Source organism: Canis lupus, chromosome 5 (genome assembly GCF_048164855.1).
Source record: "Canis lupus baileyi chromosome 5, mCanLup2.hap1, whole genome shotgun sequence".
NCBI lineage: Eukaryota > Metazoa > Chordata > Mammalia > Carnivora > Canidae > Canis > Canis lupus.
Genome location: NC_132842.1, coordinates 33799532 through 33820938, shown reverse-complemented (window position 1 = coordinate 33820938; position 21407 = coordinate 33799532).

Here is a 21407-nt window from a genome sequence, read left to right as displayed (position 1 = left end):
AGTTAGGATAGTGATTACTTTATGGATCAGGGAGCGTGGGCTGATTGGAGGAGCTGCATATTTGCATTAATTAATATTGAATTATTTTGGTAGACTGAGAGTCTCCTCGGTATGCAATAACGAGGGACCAGCAACATTCTGAAACGGTAGCTGAAATGGGGAAGAATCTGCAAGACTGTTTTCTGGCTTATCTCCAACAGTGCTACAGCAGCAAAGCACTAAAAACAGAAAACTGTAGTGTTTGTCTGTAGATTGATTCTGAGCTTTATAGGATTCACAGATGAGCCAGCAAGATGAGCAGGGTAATAAGCTATGCTTTCTGGATGCAAAATCATTCTACAAATATTGAACAACATTCATTTGAACAATTACAGATTAGAATGTATACTGATAAAAATAATTTACTTAATATTTAATAGAGGAACAGAATAGAATTTCTCTGAAGAAGTCTCACAGATCAGGAAGATAATGGTGGAGAAAAATTGCAAATAAACAAATACATACTACATTAGATGATAGTTCTTGGACTACACACACGCACACACACACACATAAAACAACTAAATTAATCAAGACTATAGCTGCGTTGCCAGGGAGAGGAATGCCAATTAGACATTTCCATTTGTATCACACTGACACCTATGGATGGATTTAATGGCATCTAATCAATTATAGTTATGGCATAGCCACAACAATCAGGAAAAAGAATACGAAGGGAGAATTCTTCTCCCAGATATTAAAAAAAAAAATTGAACCTATTTCCAAAATAAGGTGGTATGAATGCCAGTGGTATTAATATAAACTGAAGGAACAACCTTGTAATTATGGATACAGACCCTTATGTGTGTTGGAATAGAGGCCAGCAGGAAGAACTTTTGAATATAAATAGAATGCAAGCAACTTTCAATTCTAGAAATAATACAGCCTTACATATGTGGTTTTGTCCAGCTACATTTAAAGACAGGAATGAGAATTATGAAAATCAAAGAATGTTTTTTAAAAGTAAGGAAATCTATTTATAGCATGGGGGCAAAAACATTTCTATATAAAGGTGCAAAAAAGATAAATTATAGAACTAATAAATTCCCACCAAAATTCTGAACAGTTGATTGACATAGGAACAAAGTTGAGAGACATCATAGGTAGCCATGATAGACTTAATTTGAATGTCAAATAATTACAACAATTCAATAAGACGAAAGGAGCATGTAGCCAATACTAGGTTCTCCAATTAGATTGCAATACATTTGCTTATTTTAGCATTTACCAGTATTACAGTTATTTACATATATTGTAATTTTTAAAGATACCTCAATGCTATCAAGCAGCAAATAATGAATCAGTAATTTTCTCTCCTACTGTCTGCAAAGTTTATCTTACTCTGTTACACCACTGTGATCACTACATAGTACAGTATCTGGTAGGATTTTGGAAAATCAAAACTGTCAATATCTTTAAATAAGATACTTTTAAACATGTGTATCTCAGGTCAAGAATACAAGGAATGCAAACATAGTTCAGTATTAGAGGTTTCATATGTTAACAGGTTTGAGAGACAGAAGATACATAGTCAAATATATGGATTTTATTTTATTTTTTTAAAGATTTATTTATTTATTTATTTATTTATTTATTTATTTATTCAGAGAGAGAGATAGAGAGAGGCAGAGACACAGGCAGAGGGAGAATCAGGCTCCATGCAGGGAGCCCGATGTGGGACTCGATCCCAGGTCTCCAGGATCACACCCCAGGCTACAGGCAGCGCTAAACCACTGCGCCACCGGGGCTGCCCCAAATATATGGATTTTAAACGATTTTTGTTATTTCTACTTTTGGCATGCTCTACTGAATAGTACAACCTTTAAATTAAAAATATATAGATGATGTAGTCTGTCATTATTGGTGAGCCCACCAAATGAGCTCAAATAAGAATAACGCTTGAGGTGGATGAGGGTGAGAGAAAGAGACAAGGGGAGAGATATCAGTGTTAAAAATTAACTTGTTGGCTAGTAAAATGAAGAGAAACTGTACCTAATTTCTAGTAACTCAAAAAGAAACAAAAGAAATTGGCTGACCTTAAGGACTGGGGAGTCGTACACAGAAGGAAGTCCTGATAAAAAGAGAAGTGTCATGTTTCAGGACAGCAGTGCTCAGTGATCCTAGGGTAACAGGGCTCCCCAAGGCTCCACTGTAGTTTCTATTACATTTCAATTAAATTCCAAATTGGCTTATTTTCTTGTAACTTGGCAAAATGATTTTAATATGATCTGTATTTTTCTTTTTTTTTTTTTTGATCTGTATTTTTCTATGAAAGCATTTATCATGGCATTATTTGAAATTGTGAAGAATTACATTTCAAATCCTCCAGGTAGGATTAAAAATTCACTATGTAAATTATTTTCATATGATAGAATGTTAAGTAACTATTAAAATTAGATTTCGGAAATGTATGTATTCTTAATAAAAATTTCCCCACACATAAACACTCGTATTCACACCTAAGAATGTGAACAGATTTTATCTCCAGATGTCCTGATCACAGGTGACTGGTTTTTTGTTTTACTTTGTTTCATTCTGATATTTGCTTTTCTGGAGTGTCTCAATTTTTTTTTTTTCGATAAATGTGCCTAACTAGTGTAATGAAATGATTTGATAAATTAAGAAAGAGGATAAAACATATTGATAATGTAATACATTTTCTAGAGCTGTTAGTAAAGTGGATTAATTTTTAAAAAGAGTGAAATGAAACAAATAAATCATGTCACACATTAAAAAAAGGGTAGTGTTGCAGATGTTACAACTGATGGTAAGTTCACATTATTAACATTTTATGTCTATGTATTTAAAAACTTAGACAAGATACAGAAGAATAAACTTAATCTATGTACACCACCTAACCTATAATTAAAGAAAAAAAAATTATATCATCAGAAAGACAATTGGTGGAGTTTGAATAAATGGAAAAAAGCCTAAAAAAGCTGAATATCAAAAATATTTCTGATTCCTGAGTCTTTTTCTAACATTTATAAATTCGAATAAAATTTATAAAAAATTACTTCCTTAGAAATTTACTAAGGTTCACAAGAAAAAAAATATGCTTGCAAGAAGAAAGAGAAAATTATGGAAAACAAGAGAAATAGAAGAATAATCTGCATAAATTGTAATGTACATAAAATAAAGCTATTGCAAGTTAAAAATAAGTTAGAGGTACATGAATAAGGAGATAAATCAGTGGAACAAATATTAATTTCCAGAAATGGACTCAGTTTCTACAGAAACTGTTTACGGGATAAAAATGATGCATTATTAAAGTATTAGTGTGTCCGAAAGACCCACAACGCAGTGGCTCACAGGTAAGGGCTTTGGCTCTCATGAGCGAGTGGTCAGTCCAGCAGCCTGGTGAGCGCAGCAGCTGTGGCCCGCGACGTGGTGAAGGGACCTGTCACCCTGGTGGTGGGCGTGCTAGTTCCGGAAGGGACAGGACAAAGCGGGTGCTTGGGGACTCTTGTCACTGCCCTGCAGGCTGTGGTCTGCAGATGACGATTGCACTCGAGGCCGCACCGTTTGCACCGCCTGCGACAGGCTCGGGGCCACGGATGACCTGTAGGAGTCAAGCTGTCACACACTGTTTGAAGAAGCATTCTTGCAGTTTCTGTCCCAATAAATTCCTTCAAATGCTTGGTAGGTTTTCCGTTCCGGAAGTGAAAAGTAGCCATGGTAAGTACGTGGTGGTGCCAGGGTCCCCGAGGGTCTGGGATTCCTCTTTCATCTCCACCATAGGGTGAGGAAGTTCCGTTAGCAAACCAGTATTTTCCTCCCATCAGTGCCTTCGAACCAGCGGTTCTTGTCTTACTTGATTTTGGTCTAGTCTCTTGTGAAAGCAGTAATGAGGGCAAAACAAAAATGCCATTTTGATGTTTCTGCTCTCCTTCTCAGAACTTCACATTCCAGAGAGAAGAATTCTGGTTTCCTCTGTGTTTCAGGCTGCCCATGAGCAGGATAACCAACTTTCTAGAGCTAAAGGTCGTCTATCCTAGTCCTTCTGTCAAAACCAAGGTGATGGCATACAGTCTCGGTTTCATCGTGTCAGCACGATGCCTCCAGACGCCAGCTTCTGCATTACTTAGGGCTACAGGCTAATGTGTATAACACCCTCCCCTTCCAGAATTACACGTTTAGTTCATTTCCTTGAGAGTGTAGAAGGTGGGCTTCTCAGGGTAGGAGGCACATGCAACAGTGACATCATCTAGCCTTGTTTTTTTCTTCCTTTCTTGCTGTATCTTGGTGAATTGCCATTGTCATCTGGATAAAATGGGCTGTATCTCCAGTGTGCATGGTGCCATGGGACAGGGGACAGTAAACACAAGCAGCTCTCCTGTAGCAACAGGGTTCAGAAACTATATGCATCACTTCTCCGCACTACTGACCAAGACTGAAGTCTGAGGAAGTTCAGGCCTACAGTCTCTGGTTAGCCTTGTGAAAACCCAGAGTCCTAATGCCATGGAAAGAAAGAAGAACCAGCTATCCAGGTGCAAGAGAGTCAAGTTGGACCCTTACCTTACACTGTATGCAAAAATTACTGATGCTAGATTGATGACCTAGAACTACAAGCCTCTTAAAAGAAAACACAAGGGAAGAGCTTTATGACATCAGTCTTGGCAGTGATTTCTTGGGTGTGACATCAAAAGCACAGTCAACAAAAGCAACAATAGACACATTGGACTATATAAAACTCAAAGCCTCTGCTCAGGAAAGGACACGGTCAGGAGTCAGAAGGCAGCCTACAGAACGTGTGAGAATATTCCAAGTTGTATATCTAATAAGGGGTGAGTATCCATAATGTATAAAGAACTACAACTCAACACAAAACCACAAATATATCTGTTAAAAATGAGCTCCAACAGACATTTCTCCAAAGAAGATACACAAATGGTCAGCAAACTCATGAAAAGATGTTCATTGTTACCAATTATTAGGAAAGTGAAACCAAAACCACAATGAGATCTCACCTCACAAACGTTAGGATGGCCATTAACGAAAGAATGGGAATAAGTATTGGCGAGGATGTGGAGAAATTGGAACCCTGGTGTACTGTGGGTGGGAGCGTAAAATAGAGCAGCCATGTGGGTAACAGGATGGAGATTCCTCAAAAAATTACACATGAAATTACCACAAGGGCCAGCAACCCCACTTCTGGATATATATATTCAAAAGAATTCAAAGCAGGATCTCAGAGAGATACTTGAATTCCCATACTCATGGCAGCATTATTCACTATACTATATTATATATATGTATATATATACTATATATATATTATATATTATATTATATACTATATTATTCAAGAGGTTGAACACCCAACGGCCCATTGATGGATGAATGGATAAAGACGTGGTCTATACATTCATGGAATATTACTCAGCCTTAGAAAAAGAAGGAACCCCCGACACGTCCTAAACCTAGATGAACCTGCATGACATTTCACATTCAGTGGAATAGCCCAGTTGCAAAAACCCAAATACTGCAAAACTCCTCCCCTCGTAGGAAATATCTACATCAGTCAAAATCAGAAATACAAAGTAGTAAAGTGGGAGTAGGGGCGAGTATTTAATGAGTAGAATGCTTCCATTTTGCAAAATCAGAAAGTTCTAGAGATCTGCTATCCAACAATGTGAATCTGCTAACCACTGAACTCTACACAGAAAAATGGTTAAGATGGTAAAAGAAAAATGTGTCCGGTCTTTCACTAAATTTTGGTTTTTGCCATGATGTCAAGATGAACACGTCCCCTTTCTTTACAGAGCTCGTAGAAAGATGGGCGTAAGGAATAAATCAAACACTTAAAAAAGGAAGTATTGAAACTCTGAGGAGTAGATGACGACACAGGTGTCACGAGGATTGCTCAGCTGGGTCGACCTAGCGTGGCAGCTCCTGGAACACTTGCACCCTTCACTATTAGTGAAGCCTGGATCGGGTGGTGGTGTCTAGGATTTGGTGGTGGACTGTGTGTGGAAAGGCCAGCACAGCGGCCGCTCCGCTCACAGGCGCTGTGAACACACGTACCAGTGGTGGCATCTCGCGGTGTAGCTCCTTCTCCTGGATATGCAAAGCCAAAGTAGCAAGGCTAAGTATTTCCATCATCATGAGTCGTTTTAGGGATTCATCCCGTGGGGGGCTTAGGTGGATGGCTGGCGCATAAGTGCTGTGTGCGGGGCGTTGCTGTCATTATAGTCTTTACTATGACTGTGGTTAGTGTTGTTTCTGGTTTTATTGTGCTTACCGTTTGACACACTCATTATGCCAAGGAAGGAGTTTCTTAACATTTCCAAATAACTATCAGCTGCATATGCCTCCTTCCAAATCCTGTAGATGCTCCCGGTTTACCGTGCATTGAGTTATTTGAGATTTTGCCCCTGAATTTATCAGAAATCTCTAATTTCTGGCAAAGGAACACAGATGGCCTACGACCTTTGGTATTTTCTTTCCCTCTGTCACGGTCCTATTTATTGGATTCTTTGTGGCATTTTTTCCAAACACACAGAGCATGTTGTGTCTCCAGGAGACGTGTGTGCATCTGAGTGGCCAGCAGGTGCGGGGCCATTGAAATGCAGAACTGGATGGTCAGCAGAGTCAGCTAACCATGAACGATTATATTCATTCAGACTTAAAATAACCGTCCTCTGCCTGGGGACACTTAAGAATAGTCAAAATTGGAGACAACACTTCTTGAATTCCAAGCATTTTTTTTTTACTGTTAAAGTACAGTAGTATGTATTATAAATATTCAGCAGAATCGCCTGTTTCCTTGAATGCATGTTTTGAGTTTCTGTGTCAAATCTGGAAACACCCAACCTGTTTGCTTATTTTAGTTGAATGCAAAAAAATGCCACACGGGAAAATAAATCAAACAATGTGAAATTATGATAATGGCTGAACATAGCTGTAACTTAGAGTAATGCTCCTTCCTAAATCCCAACAGGACTTTGGGTTAAAAGCCTTCCAAATTTTTTATCTCAGTTGGGAAATACTAACTTATACTATATATTTCATTTTTTTAAAGATATTATTTATTCATGAGAGACACAGAGAGAGGCAGAGACACAGGCATAGGGAGAAGCAGGCTCCATGCTGGGAGCACCGAGGTGGCCCCTAATTTATATTTATATTTTAATCATCACTGTGTTTAATAAAGAAGAAATAGAAAATATGTGAAGTAAAATATTATCTATGCATTTGTTTACTTTTTTCTTCTATCCTCAACACCATAACGGCTGATCTTTAAGGGACCCCAGCATCTAGAAAGGGATCTGGCATAAAAGGGATCATATATATAATATAGCCAATAGACAGGCAACAAATGGCTAATTATAATTCATGAGTCTGTCTTTATAAGAAAGCCAGGTCTGAAAAAAAAAAAAAAAAAGGTAGGATTGGTAGGTGGGAATGTGGAGCTATTCCAGAGCGCAGAATGAGCACAGTGTTTGGCAGGGAGGGTCCGGAATGCGTGTTTGTGCGGAGAATGGAAGGGATACAAAAGAAGACCTGCATACCGACAGTGAGGTCGTTGGTGGAATATTTTCAAAAGCGTTTTATTGCTTTTTTTTCTCATTATGTACAACATTTCACAATGTCTTTTTAGATGGCATATGTTTATGCATTAAGTCACTTGAACATGAGTAAAAACAAAATCCAACAAGAATTGCAAATCCAGCGATACAGTAGACAGAGTAATTCCACTAGAAATCAAATATCACAGAAATAAAATACGCCGCTTTTGGGAGGCAAGAGTATTCTGACCCACCGTGGACTTTAGAATCTGCTCTTGTGTCATCGTGTTGAATTTATACACAACTAGTAAGGCTCTTGAAAAATATTTTATGCTTAATTCTGTTTTAATTTAAGAGAAGATCATTCCTTTAACTTGTGACACCACGAATAAGTCGCATCGACATTTGCTTTATTCCAACTTCTGAAAACAGCGGATTGGAGTAAATCCATCACATTTGTGACCTAAAATGATCTCCTGGGCAACATGCTTAATAGCAAGGAGTTCATATAATGCCAGGTTGCAGGTCTGAAGCAAATTGACGGCTCAGTGATAAATTCCTGGAAGTGGAGAAGGGGTCAGCGCTCATAAAAACCCTGGCATAACCTTAACTGTGGGGGTACTGGTGGTTTTCCACAGCTACAATTATTTCATAATGTGCAGGAGGGTTTATCAGGCTAAGCAGACCATATGGTGAAATGAATCCTTAAATTGAAAAACAGAAAGGCATTTCTAAAGTATCAAAAAGGAGATAAAGTCATCTACACCTTTCTATAGAGAAGGTGAGAGAACGAAAAATCTGAAAAGCAGAAAAATATGGCATGGTAAGAAAAAAATTAAAAAATCAGGACCCCGCTGATGATAAAATTCAAAATTAAAAAAATGCATTTAACATTTGGCTTCCATGGATTTCTTACATAAGAAAATCACTTCAGCCAAACGTTTTTTGGTTTTAAAAAAAATTACTTCTGTGATAATTCACAAAATTCTTTCTAATGATGCTCAGGATTTTTTTCCTCCTATTATGATCACTTCAAAGAGAGAGAGAGAAAAAAAAAAAAAAACAAGTTGTTTCATTGACCGGGAACACAAGAAGTCTAGAAAAATCGTTTGTTATTACTGAACAATATTAGTTTCCCAAAGCATGTTCCATTCTGGATGATTTTAGAATAAAAAGTCCAAGTAAAAACTGTATAAGGATGTCAGTGAAGCTCAATCTAAAGGGGATAAATGTTCCAAATTCTTTGATTTTCTCTTTACCTTCATCAGAAATGAATTTGGAATCCGAAGAGCTGAACAGAATTGTTCTTGGTGTTTTACTTACTCTTCAAATAAACAAGTTCACCTAACTATGGAAGGGACAGGTGTTTGTCAATCTTTTGTTTATTGGGAAATAAAAGGACGGCGAGCCCCAACTGCATGAGAAATAGGCAACTGAGTTGGATATGGCATCTGCTCTCGGCTAATGTAATTTCTTCAGCTTAATTGCTTTCTGACAGCAATCCCTGGATTTTTCAGAAGCCTTCTGTCCAATATTTAGCTACAGAAGACTCTCCCAGACCTCTTTATTAGTGCCAAACGCAGAACATTTAAATTATATAGCCATCTACATAACATTTTAAACATTTAAGAGGATATAGACATGGACGTACATACGCACAGGTGGTTGTCCTCAGGATATACATCATCATAGGCTGATGGTGGAACCCAGAAATATGTCTGAACATGTATCAAAATCCATTTCATGATGTCGTTTGAAACCCTTATTCGGCACACAGACATACACACGTGCACCCCAACACTATTCCATCTTGATTTTTGAAACTTGAAGTTTTGCTACAGGACAAGGACTGTGTCCCATGAAAGAAATGAACAACACGGAAAGTATGGTCATTCGGAGTCAAGACATGTCCTCATGTAATTAATTTTGATGAAGAAATATATAGGGGCTTTATTTCTAATTTGTTCTGTAAAGAGAGTGGAAAGTATTGGGTTAGGGAAACACATGGCTGTGAGCACAGAAGAATTTAGATTATGATCACGTCCCACCTTCAGAAGTGTTCGGGATCTTTTCAGGAGTCTATACAGACAATCAAATCACCGTATAGTTTTCCCGGAGTTGCCTTTGCTCTCCTAATTTTAATTTCTGCATAAACTCAGCTATGTGTAGGATCACACACACCAATTTCAGAATATCAGAAAACAAGAGATCCATCTTTTTGCAGATTTCCGTGACGTCAGGAACATTTGTATTCTGTCGGTTAGCTGAGAGTCTTTGTCCTGTGTTTTGATTTTAGGAACAGATACTTCTCTTCTGAGCTGTAGAATGAGTCATGTGCTGATTCATTTGGTCTGTTTCATGAGCTGGGGGAAATGTCCCCCCCAGTAGGATGACATCAGGAGTGGTGGATAATCGTACCCTTGTAAAATTAGGAAACTCACACTCATGATGATAAAACTTGGAAGATTATAATAGTGGAATTTGTGGCTTTGTATTTGTTAAAGCATCTTAAGCAACTGATGCCATATGCATTTATTTGTTTTGGTTGTTTACCTGGCTCTTCCCTCCCCTCCTCCAATCCCATCACTTCTGGTTTAAATCTCTCTACCTCAAAATAGATCCTCTCTTGGTTGGAGCTTAGGATCAGACATGGTTATGAAATTGTTATACTGTTATTTTGATTTTTCAATCACTATTGATTTATGTCTCTGTATAGATTTAAACATAGAGGTCGGGAACAAGAATCTTGGTTGCAAATACACGAGTTCCAGTCCCCACTCACTTGCTTTCTAGATGTGGATTCTTAGATGATCTCCTTTGTCCTCTGATCCCCACACTTCTAATCTTAAACTGGAATAGTAACCATTTCACTGGGAGAATGCACACAGCGCCGGAGCACAGAGCCCGCGCAGAGAGAGCAGCAATCACAGGTCCGTCGGCAACGATAGTCACGATGTTGCTGATTGCCTTATGAACATTAGTGCTGTACTTAACTTAAAATAAACCAAATGAAAATATTCATTCCAGACTAAAGAATAAGTGTCAGCAAAAAAATAGAAAGCTATATGAGGGGCTTAATGCTAAGTTGAGGGACTGACATTAGAACATCTCAGAAAGAATCCTTTCAACATTTTAAAATTTTGTCCTGTAAATAAAAAAAATTAAAATCAAGGAAGTTTAATGATGGCTATCTGATCCATTTATTGTACTTTCTTCCCCTCTGTGAGATAGAAGCTTAATGGTCCTTATAAATTAAGAGTAATTTGGTAAGGATGAAGCTTCATTATTTGTCAGCATTGGTGAAAAGATATTAGTCAATTTTATCTATCTATCTATATATTTATTTATTTATCTATCAATTTTATTTATTTATCTATCTATCAATTATATTTATTTGTCAATTTTATTCATTTATTTATTTATTAGCCAATTATATTTAATATCAAGTTATTTAAGTACCAGTTTGTTAAATGATATAATTAAGTATTCCTGATTATTCATATTTAATACCAATCTCAAGGATGGAAACAGTGTAATCACACAACTGTGTGAATATTTGTCATGGAACCGTATGCATGAAATGTTTAAAATAATACGTTTTATGCTGTGTGTATTTTACCCAATAAAAAAGTGAAAAAAATAAGAAAGAATGGAAAGGTTGGCCACTTGTGCAGTTAATCCAGCCTTTTCATTACCGATTAAAATGTCCTCAAAGAAGCAAAAGAAAGTATTATAAGTATGGCTGTCATATTTTAGATGAAATAATCTAACTCAAACAATTATTTATAAAATATTCTTTATAAAAACTGATAAACTCTGTATCAGGTATGAGAACTGCTGTCTTGTCATTCATCCTCAGTGGTGGGTTCAGAAAACCTAGATGAGTATCCACCTATATCGAGGAGCAAATGTAAGGAATGTTTTCACGGTTGTAAAGCAGGATCTGAGCAAGACTGAGAAGGCTGTGATATTCAAAACCCAGGCAAAATGGCAAAGCTTGTCAGGGGTGAGTGGCGGGCCGCATCAGCAGGAAGCCAGGCTGGAGAGCCAGGCTCAGCCAAGAGCCACAGAGCGAATCAGGGTAAGAGACAAACATGGTGCAGAAAAAGCCAGGCCAGAACCAGCTCCCCCTGGGGTTACAGATGTTCTTGTGTGCCCTCAGCCCCACTTCTGACCTGCTCTAAGGAATCTTTGAGTTGACCCTCCAGCAGGAGATCCAACAGAATAAGGAATGGATCTTAGAAGTGAGTTGATCAAGAGTTGGAAATCCAATGTATTGGATAAGTTATCATGCAAATGATAAAGGAATCATGAGATTTGAGATATGGGTAACTGAGAGCCTAGTTGCCTATTCCCTCGGGAAATTAAAATATATTCTAGAAGAGAAGGAACCAGGAAAGAAGGAACAAACAAGATGTTACCAGCACATCCAAACAAGGTTGTCATTGGCTGTTTACTTCAGTAACATCTCTAGGACTAGAGATTCCAGGAGCACCGTTTGGAAAATGCTGGGCTCAATGAGTTACCATGAAATAGAGGCAAAAAGACAAGAAAAATTATTTCTATAGCACTAATTTTACTTTTGATTTGAAAATCCTGGACAGGGGATCCTGGATGGCTCAGTGGTTGAGTGTCTGCCTTCGGCTCAGGGCGTGACCCCGGGGTCCTGGGATCGAGTCCCGCATCGGGCCCCCCACAGGGAGCCTGCTTCTCCCTCTGCCTGTGTCTCTGCCTCTCTCTGTGCCTCTCATGAATAAATAAATGAAATCTTAAAAAAAAAGAAAAGAAAATCCTGGACAGTGCAAATGCAATTCAACTGTGATGGTTGAAGTATAATTATCAGTATGTGTAGACAAATTGATTTTCTTATCTTTAAACTCAAGATTGCTGGTAACATCCTTCCTATCTTTCTTTGTTTACTGATGTTATATTTTAAAACACATGAAGATTAATGATAATATTGAATTTATGTCAAAATATATTCATTGGCAATAAAGGGTATTGTTAACTTTTAAAAAAACATACCGTATACTAGGCTGCTTAAGAAAAATAGACTAATTAGTCAAAGTAGAGAATAAACTTACTAGTTACATCGATAATAATTAAATTAACTACATATTTTGAACAAAATGTAGCAATAAATTAAAAAACACTCTGAATTCATTTTAATAATGTTCTCTTTAAAAACCTTGAAGTAAAGGTTAAAATACAGAAACTCTAGAAATGAAAGACCAGAAATACTCAAAATGATAAGAAAAGTGCCTGATATAAGAACTTAGGAAAGCAACAACAGCCACAAAATGAAAGGAATGAATTTAAGAGAAAAGGCAGAAATTAGGAATGAGATCATTAATAATATTAAAAGGCCGTTCTCACAACAAAATGCACAATTCTTTGGCAACTTCATGACATGAAGAAACAGAAATAAGCTTTAATAGTAACTTATGAGGGGAATGTAACCACAAACCTAAAAATTTTAAATTAAAAGAGACTGCTGTGGACAACTTCACACTTGTGCCTAAATTAATGAACATGTTTTGAAAAATAAATAACCAAACGACTTCTGGTATAATCATAAATATTGAATAAATCAATGATCATCGAAAAGTTTAAAATGTAATAATAATTTGTTTTTGACATTGTTTTATGTTTAAATTTTATTAAACTTTAGGGAAACAATTCTTGCTTTATTTATTTATTTATTTATTTATTTATTTATTTTCAACTCTTGCATTATTTAAACATGTACAGGATGTGTAGAGATGTAGGGTTCGTGAGTCTATTTTTAGTGGTTTATATAACCTCGATATTAATATGGAAGGTGTGTATTACACACCCACACTGTATAAAAGCACCCTAGTTATCGGGGGGGGCATAAAGATAAATGGCGTTGAGGTGTCTGTGGTATGTGGCTATTGAATTGTCCTGTTAGTAGTAAGACTCCTATTTCCTGTTGGACTCTACTAAGGGGAGAATGTTTATCTCACCAAAGTGTCCTCTAAAAAATATCTCAAAGTGTACCAAACAACCCAATGGAGAAGAGTAGAATTATAATAAATACGACAATTAATCCCAGGCAGCCTGAGTAGCTCAGTGGTTGAGTGTCTGCCTTGGGCTCAGGGCATGATCCCGTAGTCCTGGGATCAAGTTCCACATAGGGCTCCCTGCAGGGAGCCTGCTTCTCCCTCTGCCTGTGTCTCTGCCTCTCTCTCTCTGTGTCTCATGAATAAATAAATAAAATCTTAAAAAAAATAAACACGACAATTAATGAAAAATGCAAGGAATGAGGGAGAAGGAAACAGACAATACAGTGTTAATAGAAAGAGAACAATAGCATTGTCGATGGGCCAGTAGTCACACACTGTCAGAATGAACTCAAGAGAAGGCTTACATGATTCCGACATTGGGTACCTCAGTGTCCTGGCTGGCTCAGGGTGCTGTGACACAACACACGCCGGGGCTGTACAACCTTTATCCCCCACAGCTCTGGAGGCTGGAAGTCCAATACCAGGGCCCTGGCAGGTCTCGTGGAGAGAGACCCCCCTCCTGACCCACAGGCATCATCTTCTCACTGTGTCCACGTGGGGAGGTGAGGAGGCTGGGGTTTCCTGTACAGGAGCACAACTCCCATTCATGCAGAACCCTCCCTCATGACCTCATCACCTCCCAATGACCCCACCTGCTAACACCATCACCTTGGGGGTAAGGTTTCAACACGCAAATCTGGGGAGACGTGTTCAGACCATAGCACAGAAGTCTAAGAAAATTTCAGGAAAAATATAGATCGCATGTGCTTGATAATTCTGTTGGCCTTTCCAGTGTCACCTCCATGCTTGCCTTTGAAAGCTGACCCACATAAACAACATTGGGACCGCAAACTTTTCCAGTAAAGGGTAGATAGTGAACATTTTCAACGTTGGGGATATGAAGTGTCTCCCAAAACCAGTCAACTCTGATGTTGCTGCATTGAAACAGCCAAGAATGATACATAGACAAGTGGGCATGGCTGTGTGTCAATAAAACTTTATTTACAAAACATGCATTTGGTCAGGGGCCATGGCTGGCTGGCCCTGTTCTATGTGCGGTGCTTTGTCCCCTGCACACAGGTTGGGTTTGACCAGGGTGGGTTTAGGGCAGAAGACAAGACAGCAAGAGAATGAGGTCAGGTTATCTATTTCCCAGGTCCCTTCCATGAAATATCAATCAATATGTAAATTGCTATTTACAATGTAAACTGCTATTACATGTAGAAGCTATTTTGCACTGCAATACAGTAAAATACAACATATAACATACAATAATATGGAGACGAAGATCAGGTGTACAGAGAGCGTTTAATATATATTATATATATATATATATATATATATATATATATATATATACCAAACAAAATTTGGAACAAAATTTGAAAACCAATCCAACAATCAACCTCAAGACCTTAGAAAAATATCCAATTACTATAGATAATGTAGAAAACAATGAGATAAGATCATAAGTTAATAAAAGAGAGAAAACATGCAGTAGGAAAGATAGATAAAAATCAAAAGTTGGTTCTCAAAAAGGCTAATAAAATTGATGAAATCTTGACAAGACCAATTAAAAAAAGAAGGAGAAAGCAAAAATAAATAGCAGGTATGATAAAAAGAAAATCACTATAGAACCTATATTTAATTTACTAAACAGGTAAGATAAGCATATGTAAATAAGCAATTTTATGAATTTTTTTATATTAGTTTATCTTGCACTTTAGAAGAATTACATATTTTATTAGAACAATATATTTGAAAAACATTCTATAAAATCTTATTTCCTTTATCCAAGGACAACAGAATGACCCCTGAGAGCGTGGTCGGAGCACTTTAGCGACCTTATGAATTAGTTCAAGAGACTCTACGTATAAATACGAGACACCTGATGTACATGATATATCATATTACATAATATGCTATTGCATTTCCTTGTTCAGATGACCATAATTCAATCTACTTCTTCTTTTTCTTTTTGCTTCTTCATTATCTTTAATGTTTCTCAATTATTTTAATGTTTTGTTTTTTAAAAAATATTTTCATTTTGAAATAATTACAAATTCACAGGACAAACCAGCGAGGTTCTGTGTGCCTTGCACCCAGATTCTTCCAATGACAACATCTTACCTTTCTCTGGTATAAAACCAGGGAGTTGGCACGGGTGCTGTGCTGGGAACCAGAATAATTGCCTTATTCAGATTTCGGTGGGATTTACATGTATTTGGGGTGTGTGCGTGTGTGTGTGTGGCCCGTGCTTCCATACCTCTCTATGCACCGTTATCTGCCCATATGTTTGACCCCCACAACCAAGATTCTGAACTGTCCACTCACTGCAGTGAAATCCCTCATGCTACTACCTTATGGTCACCCCCTCTTTCCCTCATTCCTGGCAATCACTAAGCTGCTCTCCGTTTGTCCACGACTGTTATTTTAAGGTGATATATAGAGGGAGTCGCAGTGTGTGGTCTTTGGGGTCTCTTTCTTCACTCAGCATAATGCTCTTGAGATACACTCAAGTTGCTCCTTACACAGACACTTACTCCCTTTCTTGGCAGAGCGCTGCATACGTACAGATTGCCCAGCCATCCACGCCCTGAAGGACATCTGGTTCCTTCCAAGTTTGGGGCTTTTCATACATAAATCTGATAGGAACATTAGTGTACTGATTTTACCATCAACAGAAGTGTCCATTGCTCTCAGATGAGGGCACAGGAGTGTGGCCGCTGAGTCATACAGCAGGTGTCTGCTTTCCAGGGGCGCCATGCCCTTTCACTTCCTCAAAGACTGCGGGTGAGGCATCTGGCCTTCCTGAGTCCCAACCTGCCTTGATTTTGTGAACTTCAGCCATATTGTGATAACATGGCTTGCATCTGCATCCTCCCATGACTGATGGGGTTAAGCATGTTTGGGAGCTCGCTCATGACCGCATAGCCCTCTTGGTAAAGTGTCCGTTCTTACCGTTTCCCCATTTTCTGTTTATTCAGTATTTGTTACTGTTGAGTTTTGAAAGTTCTTTACATTTTCTGGGTACAAGTTCTTTCTTGGTTATGTGGCTCGCAGATACGGAGCAGATTGTCATGTAGTCTCCTTAGCAGGGTCCTTGAAAAGCAAACATCTTCTAATTTTGGTGAAGTCCTATTGATTGACTATTTTGTTTTGTGGGTTGCTTATTTCTAAATCCTGAAGATTTTCTCCTGTTTTCTTTCCTAAATTTTATATTTTAACTTTCAATCTTAAATCTATAACTTATTTTAATTTATTTTTTTTAAAAGGGTGAGGTTTAGGGGTTCCTGGTCTTGATCTCAGGGTCCTGGGATCCAGCCCCACATAAGGCTCTCTGCTCATTGGGGAGTCTGCTTCTCTCTTTCCCTCTGCCCCTCTCCCTGCTTACATTTTCTCTCTTTCTCTCTCTCTCTCTTTCTCTCTCTCTCTCTCTCTCTCAAAAATAAATAAATCTTTAAGAAACAAGATGTGAGGATCTATGAACATTCCATTGACCCACCCCTATTTGTTAACAAAATTATTTTTTCTTCATTGAAATGTTTCTGCACATTTGCCAGAAATCATTTGGTTGAAAAAAAAAATCTGGGGACCATAATTGGCTATGTTTTATTCTGAGTTCTCTATTATATTCTTAGGATCAAAGCTGCCATTCCTCTGGAATGCAAACAAGTCTTAATCGTGTAGCTTGGTGGTTAAATCTTAAAATTGGGTAGTTGTGAATTCTCTACCTTAATTCTTTTTTTTTCCAGAGTTGTTTTATCATAACCCCTTTATCTTTTCATATAAACTTTAGCATAAAGTCTATCTATATCTACAAATATTTTGCCTGGAATTTAATAGGAACTATATTAAAACTATACCTCATCTGGGAATACCTGGCTTCCTTAGTAATTTGAGTCTTTCAATCCATGAATGTAGCAAGCTGCTCCATTTTTTGAGATATTCTTTGATTTTGTTCATTTTAACATTTTGAAATCTTCCTTCATATTAGTCCTTTAAACATTTGTTAGATTTGTACCTATTTCATATTTCTTTGAGTAATTGTGGTATTATTGTGTTTTTTTTAGTTTGGTTCCCACTTGTTCATTGTTAATATACAGAAAAGGAATTCTTCATAATTTTAAATTTTTTGAAAATAATTTTCAAGAGATTGTCCTTCATTGAGTGGGTTCAGCCCATTAACATCTATTGTAACGCCAGAAATATTTGGTTATAACTTGTAAACCTACGTTTTTTATTTCAATATTTTAATATTGTCTTGCTGTTTCGTTTTGTCTGAGATATTCTTTTTCTTTCTATTTTTTTCTCCAGTAATTTTCAAGGGATAACACGTGAGCATTCAAATGCTATCTGTTACATTAATGTTTATATTACTTCAGCATTCAGTATAGAAAATAATATTGCACCTATTGAACTATTGTAAAATATGGAAACACTTTCACACTAAGGCTCATATCCTACCCACTGCCTGATGATATAAAATGTGATTTTCCTCAATTATCTTGATTGTGAAATTGTTTATGGTGGCATTATGTACTTATTTAATTTTTTTTAAAAAAAACCTTTAGATTGTTATATAGAGTTGATATGAAGAGCAAATGAGTTGATCTTCATCAGGGCTTTAGCGAGAGCTTGCCCAGAGCAGAAACTCGATAGATGTTGACGACTATTATTATTAAACTCATTGGGAGTTGGTTGACGGTATCTGCCATTAGCAATTCAATATCATAATGCCACTAAAGATCAACCAACCAACTAACAAAGCAACAGCAAAAGCAAGAACAAAATATTCCCTGACTTATCCCTCAGCTAACTGGAGTATAACTTGGTAAGTTTTTCAGAATGACTCTACACCTAGCCCACATAGTAAGCCTGGTATAGTTTATATTATGTAATATAGTTTAAACATTTTGATGTAGCTTTTAATATATAGTTTAGACTGTATTTCATATTATAAATTTTAAATGGAATTTGAAAATATAATGTTAAATAATTTTTAGGTAGTTTATACTATATAATTTGATTACAATTTTCTATAATTTGTATTATTTTAATTGATGTAATGAACAACTGTATTTTTCCTATAATTCAGAGGTCATTCTATAAATCTTATTCCATAGTATCTTGCCTTCTAAGAGTTTGGAAAAAAAGACTGAGGCCAAATGAACATAATATAATATTAACACTATTATATTATATTATATTATATTATATTATATTATATTATATTATATTTATTAATAATAATATATTTATTATTGAGTATTGATAATTACTCTAAAGTCTTCAAGTAGCAGAGAGAAAAGAAAGTTTCTCTCTTGGTTTGGTAACGCAGGCTTTAATTCAGAGTATGATTTCATAACATGTACTGAATATATTTATCTGTCAATTCAAGGACATGAGGGAATGAGATTTGTATAATGTGAACTGCTATTAGTCAAAATGCAATTGAAATCAGTAATTAATACCACCATCTGGAACCAGCTCCATTACCATGAAACAAAAGCTGTCGTACACGGGACACAGCTGCTACATTTGATTGGATTTGTACTTTCTCCTAACAAAGGGCCCCAAAATGTGAAAGAAAATATAAAACATACTGTGCTGGTGACCCGGTAGTGAGAAGAATAGCAAAGACTTTGACCACGAGCAAAGCCCAGATGCCTGTAAAGACAGGGCTTATCAGGACTGTAAGGTCATTGGCTCTCAATTGTCGCTGGAGTTCCTGCAGGACATAATGAGTTTGTGAGTCTAACACTCACTAGGATTAACCTCAATTTTACCGTCGAAGTGACTGCTGGGATGAAACAAGTTTTGTGAAAACATCTTGGTAACCATAGAGCCCACACACTCTAAAAGAATGTGTGCATGTGTGCTCCTGCGGGTGCTCACTCCCTGGTGTCCGCTGCTTTGGAAAGGCCGCAAGTGTCCCACCAAATCCCTCCCTCGCTCAGGGAGGTCCGTTTCCTTTAGATCTTTTGCTTTGTGGATTTAGGTTGTTTTCCAATCCAATAAATTTTCTTTGTGTATTTTTAAAAATTCTTCCTTTTGCTTTATCTAGTCTAAGAAACAAAACAAAACAAAACAAAACAAAACAAAACAAAACAAAACAAAAAAAAGGAAGTCCTGAGTGTTGGTATTTCTACCCCTGATCTGAGTCTCTGAGGAGGAGAGTCCTCTCTTGCAGCCTTAATGCTGCTTGGGTTTCTGCTGCCTTTCTGCACACATCCCTGTAGAGCCAACACCCCTCCTCCTGGCCTGTTGCTGTGGGATGTCACCTGTCCCTCCCTGGTGCAGCCCACACTACTTTCCCGCATTGCCAAGAGAGTGCAAAGAGAGCCAACCCATCTTTTTATTTATTTATGTATTTATGTATTTATTTATGTATTTATTTATTTGTTTATTTATTTATATTTTTATAAATTTATTTTTTATTGGTGTTCAATTTACCAACATAGAGAATAACACCCAGTGCTCATCCCATCAAGTGCCCCCCTCAGTGCCCATCACCCAGTCACCCCCACCCCCTGCCCTCCTCCCCTTCCACCACTCCTAGTTCATTTCCCAGAGTTAGGAGTCTTCATGTTCTGTCTCCCTTTCTGATATTTCCTACCCATTTCTTCTCCCTTCCCCTCTATTCCCTTTCACTATTATTTATATTCCCCAAATGAATGAGACCATATAATGTTTGTCCTTCTCCGATTGACTTATTTCACTCAGCATAGTACCCTCCAGTTCCATCCACTCGAAGCAACTGGTGGATATTTGTCGTTTCTAATGGCTGAGGAATATTCCATTGTATACATAGACCACAGCTTTATCCATTCATCTGCCAACAGACACTGAGGCTCCTTCCTCAGTGTGGCTATTGTGGACATTGCTGCTATAAGCATCGGGTGCAGGTGTCCCGGTGTTTCACTGCATCTGTATCTTTGGGGTAAATCCCCAACAGTGCAATTGCTGGGTCGTAGGGCAGGTCTATTTTTAACTCTTTGAGGAACCTCCACACGGTTTTCCAGAGTGGCTGCACCAGTTCACATTCTCACCCACAGTGCAGGAGGGTTCCCCTTTCTCCACATCCTCTCCAACATTTGTGGTTTCCTGCCTTGTTAATTTTCCCCATTCTCACTTTTTAAATGTAAATCTCAGCAACACAGCGGTGTCTTTCATCATGTTGCTTGTGATAGGCTGATGTTTTAATGCGCTAGTCTTTGGGGGCCCCCTTTGTTGTATTTGCAGTTCTGTCCCATTGGAATTGAGAGAAGTTCAGCAAGTATTAATGCCTGTTTCAAGAAGAGGTTCCGGGGCTCCTATTTCCCACACTTCCCTAACACTGTTACAGTCGCCTTCTGAGATTTTAAACTTCATCCTGTCCTTGAAGTGTCCTAGTTGGCTCTGGCCACCTGAACAAAGTGCCGTGGACAGGCTGCCTGGGAGACAGACTTTAGTCCCCCTGGTTCTAGAGGCTGGGAGGCCAGATCAGGGTGCCCGCAGATGGGTTCAGGTGAGAGCCTCTTCCAGGGTTCCAGGCCAGCGCCCTCTCCTTCTGGATGAGCCCTCCCGTGGAGAGGGTGGTTAGCAGGAAGGGAGGGAAGGAGAGAGAGAGAGAGAGAGAGAGAGAGCGCTCTCCTGTGTCTTCTCCTCTCAGGGCTCTGATGTCATCACGAGGCCTGCACCCTGGTGACCTCCATCAACCCCATCCCCTCCCAACAGCCTCTGTCCTTGTACAGGCACGAAGGTTGTTAGGGCTTCAACATGCGACTTTTAGCCGAGATAAAAATGTGCAGTCCGTGGAATACGTTTACTCGTTTAGCCAGGATATGGT